The following is a 10,576-nucleotide window of genomic DNA, read 5'->3' as shown; positions in this document are numbered from 1 at the left end:
TCCACCTCCCAAAGCTGATTTTTACTTGCTTTGGTAGTTTATACTTCTGCAGGGATTCCCACATCCTCAGAGAACATGAATGATTGGGGGAAAAAAGTCAGATCTCCAATTTTAGTAAAAAGGATTCCTTATTTCTTAAATAAGTGACAAAAACACATCCAGACAAGTGACATCAGTGTTCCAGAAAAGAATGTCAACACTTTAAAACATTACTTCTAAAGGCTTCCTTTACCCCTACTAAAATGCTGACAGTCTGGTTAACATCTACCACTCATTCAGGTCCTTTTCATCCTTTCCTTACAAAAAGGCTTCCAGGTGCACCCCTATGTACACTTGTATCTAAATGCTTGTGTTTCCCTCAACAGCTGGTGCAACAGGCTACATTTTGGTTTTGCCTTACAGAGACGTCATTGTGCAAGACGACAAAATTTGTATAGCTAGAGGAGATGCTCATATTTTAACGATCCTGAAAGATGCTTGGAAAAGAGTGTATTGCAGCCCTAGCAATTGTCAGGCCACATCTCTCAGTCATAGCTCCAACTCTGCTAGAATAGACAGCAGCTAAAGTGGGAAATGCAGTATCTCAGAATAAACTTACTTTCTACTTGAAAGAAGAGGCTGAAGAATTCACTTACAATACCTTTTAGTCTGTATATTATAACAGTAATACTATTTTGTTTCTTTTTCTTTAAGCAAAGATTGAAATTCAGCTAGTGAATTCTCCACACATTCCTCCTGGCATCTCAATGAAACACATGCTTTACTACCACTGTCCTTAATTTCAGCGTTGTAAGTTAATGGAGGCATAGCACTCTAGGATCAGTTTAAACTGTTTAGAGGATGGTTCTGATTTTCGATCAAGTAGCCTGCATCCTCTTCATTGTTATAAAGCTGAAAACAAACCAAATGTCTTTGAAGACTCATGTCCACAGGACTGGAGGGGATCTCCAGAGACTATCTAGACAATCCTCTTTCCTCACAACCGATCAGACATAGTTGTTCCTAAAATGATGAAGGCTTCCTCTGAAAAACATGTCAGTCCTTCATTGTCTTTAGCATCAGAAGGATTTTTGAGCCTGGAAGTTCCTTGACGCAATTTACAACCGTGATCCATTGATAGCCTAAAATTGGGAGAACCTCCCATGTCTTTTTGCAACACCCTTTACTTACTTGAGAGTTCAGGCTTATCTTCCTAAAACTGAAGGACTCAAATTCCTTCCGTTTTTCTGAATAGGCGATTTTTTTTTTTTTTAGATCTCTAATTGTTGTCACTGCTTTCCTCTTGCTGATTATTTATTTAATCTACATCTTTCTTGAAATGGAGCACCCAAAACTTGACACTATTCTGCTTCAAGCTTTACCACTGCCTGAATGAAGAAATAATTCTTTTGTACATGTCTTGCTAGCTATGTTTTCCTTAATATACACCCGGATATTCACATGTTTTCGTACAATGTGGTTGTCTCATGTTTCTCTTGTAAACCACTATACTCCCTGCCTTCTATTTTTTCACATGAAGCTGCTGGTTAGATGGGAATAATTGGCTGACCAGCTGTAGCTCCCTATTCTTGTCCTTGCTGAAATGAAAAGGTGGGCTGCAATTCAGTTTTAGTAAGGTGCCTTTCTTCCAACATACTGAGAGGTCCTTCCCTGTTCTACCGTCTTTTTTTTTTACTTTTTTTTTTTTTTTGCATGTGTGCATCCACATATGGTCCCTTCCAACACAATGTTATTACAAAGCACTGATCAGAAACGAGAGTAGAGCAGAGCCCTGGAGAACCCCACTCAGCTCATCCTACCATTTTGAACGTGTTCTGTCAATAACTCTTCAAAGTACATTATAGGAGTTTTATTCAGCCAGATCATGTTTCTCTTGCTTATGAACAAACAGGATGCAAGATTTTGCCTGATGCCCTGTAGTTGAAATATAGGACTACATTGCTGCTTTTATCTGCAAGTTGTGGTACCTTGTTATAGAGGAAAATTAAATTAGTTCAAAACAGTTTACTCTCAATAAACCTACATGTACCATTCTCTTCAGCAGATTATTAAAAAGGTGGTCCTATTAAGCAGACCACACACCAATTCATAGGCAAAGGGGATCTCTCTGTCTTCCAGAGGGTCTTTATTTCCTGAGCCCATCCTCCTTGGCCCTAAAAAAGGATGCCACCTCTCAACCAGGAATAAATCTAACCTTTAAACTTAGACTTTAACAAAAAAATATGCAAGGTGAGAAACAGAGTGCCACCTAGTAAAATGTATTTCTGTGTGGACTGCACTCAGTTGACCCTACTCTTACTGAATTCAGTGGAAATAGATGATGGTGGAATTATCCTTATTTAGACTCATGGAGAAGACAACATGACTCAGGCAATACTTCCCTGATCCAGTATAAAAGGTTTGGGTTTTTTTTTTTTTTCCTCCCCCTTAGTTAAATAGCACATCCACACAAAATTTGCCCGCAAGAGAAACAAAACTATGTCAGTATCCTACAGTTATCAGCAGGCCCCGTATTCCCACTGCTTCCAGTAAAAGTTGTTTTACTATGTCAGAGAAGGCTACTGTGGAAATCATTAGGAAATATTCAGGTTCTACTTTTATTTGATAGAATTATGCAAATGCTGAAACAGGGACATAAACAGACGGGAGCAGGAGGTATTCAAGAAAGGCATGGAAATCACTAGGGAAACTAAGCACTCTGAGCAAAGGCTGAACAGGAGATGCCATCATGCAAGGCTGAACGGGAATCAGACTTCAGAGAGGAACTTGGAGAAGAACTGCAACTCTGGTAAAAACAGAGGTAATGCCAGAGAAATAGGTAGAGAAAGTACAATATTTAAAGGCATGAAAAGTTGAGGGAGATGCTGTACACTAGCATTTTATAACATCTTACCCTTGTGAAGAATCAGCTAAAGTTTCTTTAGACATGCACGGATAGAGGCACACTAGATATTCTAGGATTCTGCATATGGCACTCAAGTTGCCTGTAAAAAGCAAAGAGCACAAGCTAAACATCACAGACACCGCCCCACAGATAAAAGATTTTTAAAGTTTTTACACTTGAACAGAGAAGTTACAAGTCATTTCCCTTGATCTTCTATAAATTTGTTGAGCAGGTCATTAAAACTCTCAGTTATTGTAGAATTAGGGTGGTACTGCTGCCTTTGGCTATGAAGACCCTGAAATCTAAAGGACAGAAATGGCTTTTTTTTTTTTAATTTTTAAAGAAAATCCCATCCTCTCCAGAGGTGCCATATAACATTGCAGTCATTGCTGTAGTAGCAGTTAGATGTAGTATTCCTGCATCTGCTTGCCAACACATCTCTTCAGAGCTGAAGTCCCCTTACTATCAGTGGAAAGACAATGGAATAGTCCCCTGCCCCACTCCCATACAGACATAAGGCAAAGCAGGGAAAGTGCATATGTATTAGCATGCAGCAGGACAAACCAGAGAGACTGCAGCCAGCATACTTACTCCTTCTAAGTGTACATCTCATACAACGATCAAAAGACATCAAATTTTGAACTCCATAAAAATCCAAAACCAAGTGTCATTATAACAACTTGAGCAGCTTTTGTTCCAATTAGAGTTATAAAGGGAAAATATAAAGAGATAATCCTTATCCTTCAAACTATTAGCAAAGTTAGCTTTGCAGTCAGCTGGTCTCTCTACAGTTTGGCCATAGTTTTCTTGCACATGTTTAAATATGACATATTTTTCTCATTACAACTGGTTACCAAGATAATAAATCTTTCTTATTTCATTAAATAAGGTAGGAATGATCAGAAAGAAACTGGTGGAAATGCTGGAAAATTGATAAAAAATTTTAAAAAATAGTAAGCTTGATTTTTAAAAATGCCCAATTTTTCCACTTAGCTACTCATACAGATTAAATCATGAAAAAAGGAGAGCTTTACTTTTAACACAAGTACATGTCTTCCAAAGATGGCTTTGTATTTCTTCTTCAAATGCATCTCCTCTTAAAAATCTAATTTGGCAGAAAGTATGTATCATTTCAGTTTATACTCAATGAATGCTGCTGAATACCAAATTTACTGCTGAATACTGCATTTCCTGCAAATATCAGGATTGTTGCTTCAGCCCTGCAAAAATTGCTCCTTAATTGTAGAGGATGCCCTAGAGCTAATCTGGGAAAGAGGGGAAAATGTTAGGACAGGAGAGAAAAAAGAAGCTGTGGATACTTTTTTCACTGAACTTTAGAAACCTCTCCCTGTTCTGACTTGTGCCAACATCCTCAAAGAAGCGTAGAGTGCTCCATTACTCTGAAGTTTGTCTCTGAAAGAAAATGACAGCTTTTACCAACAGAATCATCAGCTCATCAACATGGAAGAGCCTGTCTAAAAATAATGGAATAGTTCATTTTTTCCAATGATCTTTATCAGCACAGGTTTATGGAAAACTGATCTTTCTAAAACAAAGAAGCTTTGGGGGGGGGGGTTGGTGTGTGTTAATTTAATTTCTGGAAGGAATCCAAAAGCAGAGTTCTAGAAGTTATTTAACCTCATCTTGTGCAACATCATCATTAAGTGACTCAAGCAATACCAAAAGGTAGCACTATGTCACATGTACAGTTGTTTAAAAGCTGGCTGGCAGATCTCCAGGATTGCTGTAAATGAGAAATGTCTGCTGGGCATTTATACTTCTACTGAGGTTTCTCACATACTTTCAGAACACTGACAGAGAAAAGAAAAAAAAAAAAACCCTCTTGGTAATAGATTTGTGAAAAAGGATCAAAACTTATCTAGATATTTTTCCATCTTTTTTGTTATACACTGGTCAAAAAGAAATTATGAGCTTACATCGGTCACATGTAAAACATACAAACGGAAAGAAAGTTCTGCCCACATAATGGCTCCTCTCCTGAATAGCCATGAGGATAAAAATATCTGGGAGGGACTGTAGAAGAGACCTTTGACAGATTAATTCAGCCAAGCACTCCCTTCACAATGTGATGACCCAATTGTTTAATCCAGTCCCTGAATGTATAATTAAGGGATGGCTAAGAACAAAGGAAATGTTATGGCTCTTCTTTGGTAGTGGTAAGAAAGTGGTCCAGTTCTGTTTCAAAGGTACATTTTTGTCCAGTTCTGACACCAGCTGGGGAAAACAATATACTGGAGAAGGTTTATAAAAAGAGCATGAGTTGTTAAAATGTTGAGAAACATTCCTTATAGCCCTGTCTCTATAACCTTTCAAAGGAAAAGTCCAGAAATAACTGTATCACAGAATACAACTACCTACACAGAGAACAAAACTTCATTGAAGGTTTCTCCAGTATGGCAGACAAAGGTGTAAGAAATTCCAATGCTTGGAAGACACGCACACACCCCCCAAGTCTGAAAAAGAAGCAGTCATGTAAAAAACTTTCCAGATTCTCATAGGTTCTATCATCTCTGGAACTGCCAGAATTTCACAGAATGACAGCATTTTGTTAAAAATAGTCCGAAGGTCAGCTAGCTCAACCCCCTGCTCAAGGCAGAATAACTTCAAAGTTAGATCAGATTGCCCAGGGCCCTGTCTAGCTGAGTTTTTAATATCTTCAAGGATGGAGACTTCACGACCTCTCCAAGTGACAAGTTCCACTGTTCAACAATCCTTAATGAGAATTTCTTTTCCCAACAACAAATAGGAACTTTCCTTGATGGATTTCTTATCCTTTGCCACTTGTCCTTTACCATTCACCCCTGAGAAGAGTCTGGCTTTGTATTTTCTAACAAGCACCGACTACACTGTTCAAGATGACAAGTATTCCCCCCCAACCTTCTCTTCTTCAGGATTAAGAAACCTACTTCCCTCAGCCTCCTCTAGAATGTCACATGTTTCAGCTCCTTGATTATCTCAGTGGTCCTCCTTTGGACTCCCTCCAGTTTGCAAATCTGTCTTGGCTGGGCAGGCAGGAGTGGGTGGAAAAGGAGACAGGACTCTAGCTAGAGGCAGCCTCAAAAATGCAAGGCAGAGGAGAATAACTACATCAAACAGCTGGTTATGCTCTTACTAACTGACCAATATGCTGCAAGACTTCATTGTTGAAAGGACACACTGCTGAGTCATGTTCAACCTGCTACTCACTAGGAACCTCCAGATCTTTTCCTGCAGGGCTGTTACCTGCTCAGCCCATCTACAGCCCATACTAAGGCATGAGGCTGTCCCACCTCAGATGCAGGACTCGGCACTTGTCTTTGTTGAATTTAAGAAGTTTCCCATCAACCACCTCCTCCAGACTTTTGAGGTCTCTCTCAATGGCAGCCCTACCCTTTAGCTATCAGTGCCCTGCCCTCCCCAAGCCTGGTGTTATCCTCAAGTTTGGGAGGTACTCTTTCCCATCATTCAGGTTGCTGATGAAGACATTAAACAGTGGTGGAACACCACTCCTAACTGGTTGCCAGCTAGATGTTGAACTACTGCTCACTACCTTCTGAGCCCAACAGCCCATCCAGCTTTTCAAGCACTCTGTAGCCCGCTCATCTAGTCTATATCTCCACAGTTCAGTTATAAGAACTGAGAGATTGTATTAAATGCTCTGCTAAAGTAAAGATAAACAACATCCACTACTGTCCCTTGTCCACGCAGCCAGTTGCCATTTCATCAGAGAAAGGCAATCCAGATACGAAGGGCAAATAATACCTGATGATATCTGTGTAGACTATTCCCAACCACCTTCTTATTCTTCATGTGCTTGGAAATGGATGGACTTGCTCCACAGTATTCCCAGGACTAAAGTGAGGTTAAGCAGCATACAATTTCTCAGTTTCTGGCTTTCCTCCTCAGTTCATCGGCTATAGTAAATATAGCTTGTCTACCCAACAAGCATTTAGCTAGAAGCATTAAAAAAAGAATGTTGAAACACTAAGCAATTTTAGTCTGTTCTTGTGGCCTCACATAAGATCTAGGTGGATAAGGACAAATACTATGCTAATTTTCCTTGTTCTAGTCATGTTGGGTACCAGTCAAAAAGGAAATAGACAATACATGATGTATCGTTTGACTTTGGGCAAGTTTGATCTTGGTTGCTGTGAAATCCAGATCATGGTTAGACTGGAGAAGAACAGCAAAATGGTATGAAGATACATTTGTTTATTTTCTCTTGTTTCTACAATCCCTTTGATATCACTTTTCCACTGTTTCTACCAGACTTTTCTTTGCTATCCCTTCTCCTATTAGTGCTTACCACTTGGTGGGGAAAAAAATACACAAAAGCAACTATTTGGTTTGTGTATCCAATTAATTTCCCCAAATAAATAAATAAATATATCCTACAGTATTATAGTAAGGAGTGGGGACACATTTTGTGTACAACTGTTTACAAAGAATACTTGATAAATCACTTTTCTGTGAGCAGTTAGAGTACAGTCCTCCAGGATAGCAGACTACACTATCTTGTTTTAGTCAAATGTGAAGGTTACAGCTTCAATGTCCTACTCTATTGGTTCAGTCTTACTCTTCAGTCAGCCTAGCCCAGAAAAGATTTGTAACAGCAATATTAAGGCTGGAATGAATGCAATATACAAAGACATGTTTGTAAAAGGAGCAGAACAAAAAACAGAGCAAGGATTAAGAGTGACATGCAGCAGTAGACAGGGCAAAATTAACAGTCATAAAACTGGTAAACACTGAAGAACGCACTGCTCATACCAAGATCATGGTAGGGATGACTCACTAGCTGAAAGCCTGTGCTCTGGTGCCATTTCTCTTCCTGTTATTCAAACAGGAACACAGTATGTAGCCAGAAGATGCCCAAAACAAGAAAATCAAACAGGCAGAGACCTTGCCTAAGATTTCTGAAGGGTAAAACAAACAGACTTCTTAGAAGAAAGGTCATTCCACAATAACTGTTGACTGTCATGGGTGTAAAAAGACATGTTCAAAAAGCAGGCTTTAATTTTCAGTCAGAAGGAACATGAATGATGCAGCAGAGGCCAGCATTTGTCATTCTCCATGTCACACACAAGTAATCCCAATCAGACTACTTGGACACAGATATCTGGGAGTTCATGAATATGAAAGGAAGGAGTCACCTTACCCAGAAATAAAAATAACCTTCCTCTCCTCTGATCTCACACGGAGTTCTGTTACAACCCAATAGGCTTGTGTCCCTCCCTCACCCAGAAGGCAATAAATGCTTAGAATGAAGAAGGCCAAGCGTACTATTGCAGGGACTATTACTAAGCACTGAGAAATCACTGGTATTCAAAAAAAAGCAGAAAAGGATTCACACATATCTCCAGTTTTTGCAGGAATTAGTCACTGCCAGTCATTTGTCACTATAAAAAGGTTAAAAAAAAATACAGAATTTTCATGTTTAAACTCCAGAACTAAGTGGAGCTACTACTCTCTGATTTAGTTACCATGATCATCAAATCCTTGCCTTCCATATCTGTAGAATGAGATAGTTTGGATTTTGCTAAATGATGGTGACCACATCTGTTTAATTTTCATTGCATTACTAACATTGACCCAGAAAAGATCCAAACCATTCATTCTTATGCTCCCTGCATACAGTGCCCAGGTCAGCTGTGGTTCAATCCCTTGAGCCACTCATCACCATTCTACTGACAAAAGCAAACTTCCATTTCACTTTTCTGGCTCAGGAAAGTCCCAGTCAAAGCTTTCCGTTCTCCACACTTCATTTTAGGACAGATCAGTAAGATACATGCAGGAAAGCACGTTTGGATCCACTTTAAAATACTCTGCTATGCAAACTGCATTGAAAGTGTTATGAAAGTCAAACCCACCCCTTCTTCTATAATTCATGGTTTTTATTAACACTTGGTAGGTGTGTGGATAAACACAACACAAACAGAACACATCAGCTGGTGGGAAAAAGCGTAGGGGACAACACCAATAGCACATTTGGTTCTGTAATTTCTCTCCATACAAAGGAAGTTGGCAGGGTCACGAGTTATCCTTTTCCCAATTAGAGGTACCATGCTTTTTGAAGTAAGACTAAAATAAAAATGTAAGTAGTTCACACTCATAAAAGCTCAAAGAAACACATTCAAAGGCTAATGCCAACAGCTCCTGTGTGTAGTCAGTTTGTCTGGAACTGTAGCATATCAAAAGTTTCAGCTTTTGACTGTACCATTTAGATGCAGCTTGTAATAAAGAGACAGAAGAGGAGCTGTGTCCTTTCACCAGCTGATGGATCAGTGCATGGCACTGCAGAGAAGTTCAGTAGCTTCCATTGATCGGGAGTCAAATGGCATTACACTGTCCACCTGTCAGCTTTCAGCATGACTTTCAGACCTCAGGAAAGGAGAAATATTCTCCTGCCAAGCAGTGTTGCCTCTTCCTCCCAGCAAACATTATTGCATTTTGTAGCTGTCACAGTGCTCTTTAATTCCATGTAGTTGCAACACTTTGTCTTGATGGAAAATCTGCTACCAGGAAACTGGCAAAAAGATGCTAGAAGAAGACGACAGTACATACATACTGTCAACAGCAAAACAAAAACATCAGAATAAAGGCACATGCAGAAAGTTTTACAAGAATAAGTTGCCAGATATTTTACGGTGTTTATACAAACACATCAACAGCTTTCAAAGTGCATATAAGCTTGTGTTAGAATACGTATACCTAAAACTTAATTTCCCTTAAGTTCAGCACGCATGAATCTGAATGTTTATAAAAACTGCCTTGGGGATCTGCATTATCTTACTGGGGCTGGAGTTAGCCAAATCATATAAAAGATGCAAGACCCAGACATAAACAAATATATTGTTCCCTGAGGTATACGGCTGCTTTTGACTGAAAATCCATTAGCTTTTTAAAATAAAAATAATAAATAAAATATAAACAGTCCAATCACCACAGCATCCCAGCTGGAATTACAGCAGTCTTTGTTTTGGCAGATTTTCACAGAAAACACAGTTTTTTGAGTTAGTGGAGGACTTGCTCCACCCTGCCATTTAAGCACATGGGAAAGAGACTCTCCCATCAACGCATCACCACCTGCAGGGAAGGCAGGCTACAGAGAATCATAGGGGACACAACTCTCTTCTCATCCTTCCCCTACCAAATTGCCATATTCTGTGATACTCCCTCCTGTGCCACGTTGCTCCACTGTAACCCCTTCTCCTGATCACACAGCTACCCTCATAATTGGGGCACTAATAAGCAGTGCTATTATCACAGCCATTCTCACAGATACAATTCTCATCAGCTCTTCTTAAATGACTATTGTTGCACTCTAGACACATGCACCAAACAGATCATGGTCCCTGTGTTTGCATTACACCTCTATTAGTAGAACTTAATGGACTAGCACAAAGGAGCTAGAAAATGAACTGAGCGGCAAAATTTCGCCTGAGGAACTCAGGAAGAAAACAGCGTGCACTGGCAGTTTTCAACAAAGCCCAGTGCAACCGAGGAGGTGCATGGAGATTAAAAGTCTCCTTAATCTCTAGTTGAAAGTGAAGAAGTGTTGAACTACAACAGTTAATTTGGGGGTGTTCAATCCAAAGGATATTTGAAGAAGGATATTTGCTTAGCTTCTGCAACATATGCCTTAATTTGTACACTTGCAGCATTGAATACAGACAGCAGTATGCATCCTTT

This window comes from Gavia stellata, chromosome 7, assembly GCF_030936135.1.
Source record: "Gavia stellata isolate bGavSte3 chromosome 7, bGavSte3.hap2, whole genome shotgun sequence".
In the NCBI taxonomy this organism is placed as follows: domain Eukaryota; kingdom Metazoa; phylum Chordata; class Aves; order Gaviiformes; family Gaviidae; genus Gavia; species Gavia stellata.
This window is presented reverse-complemented; position numbering follows the sequence as displayed.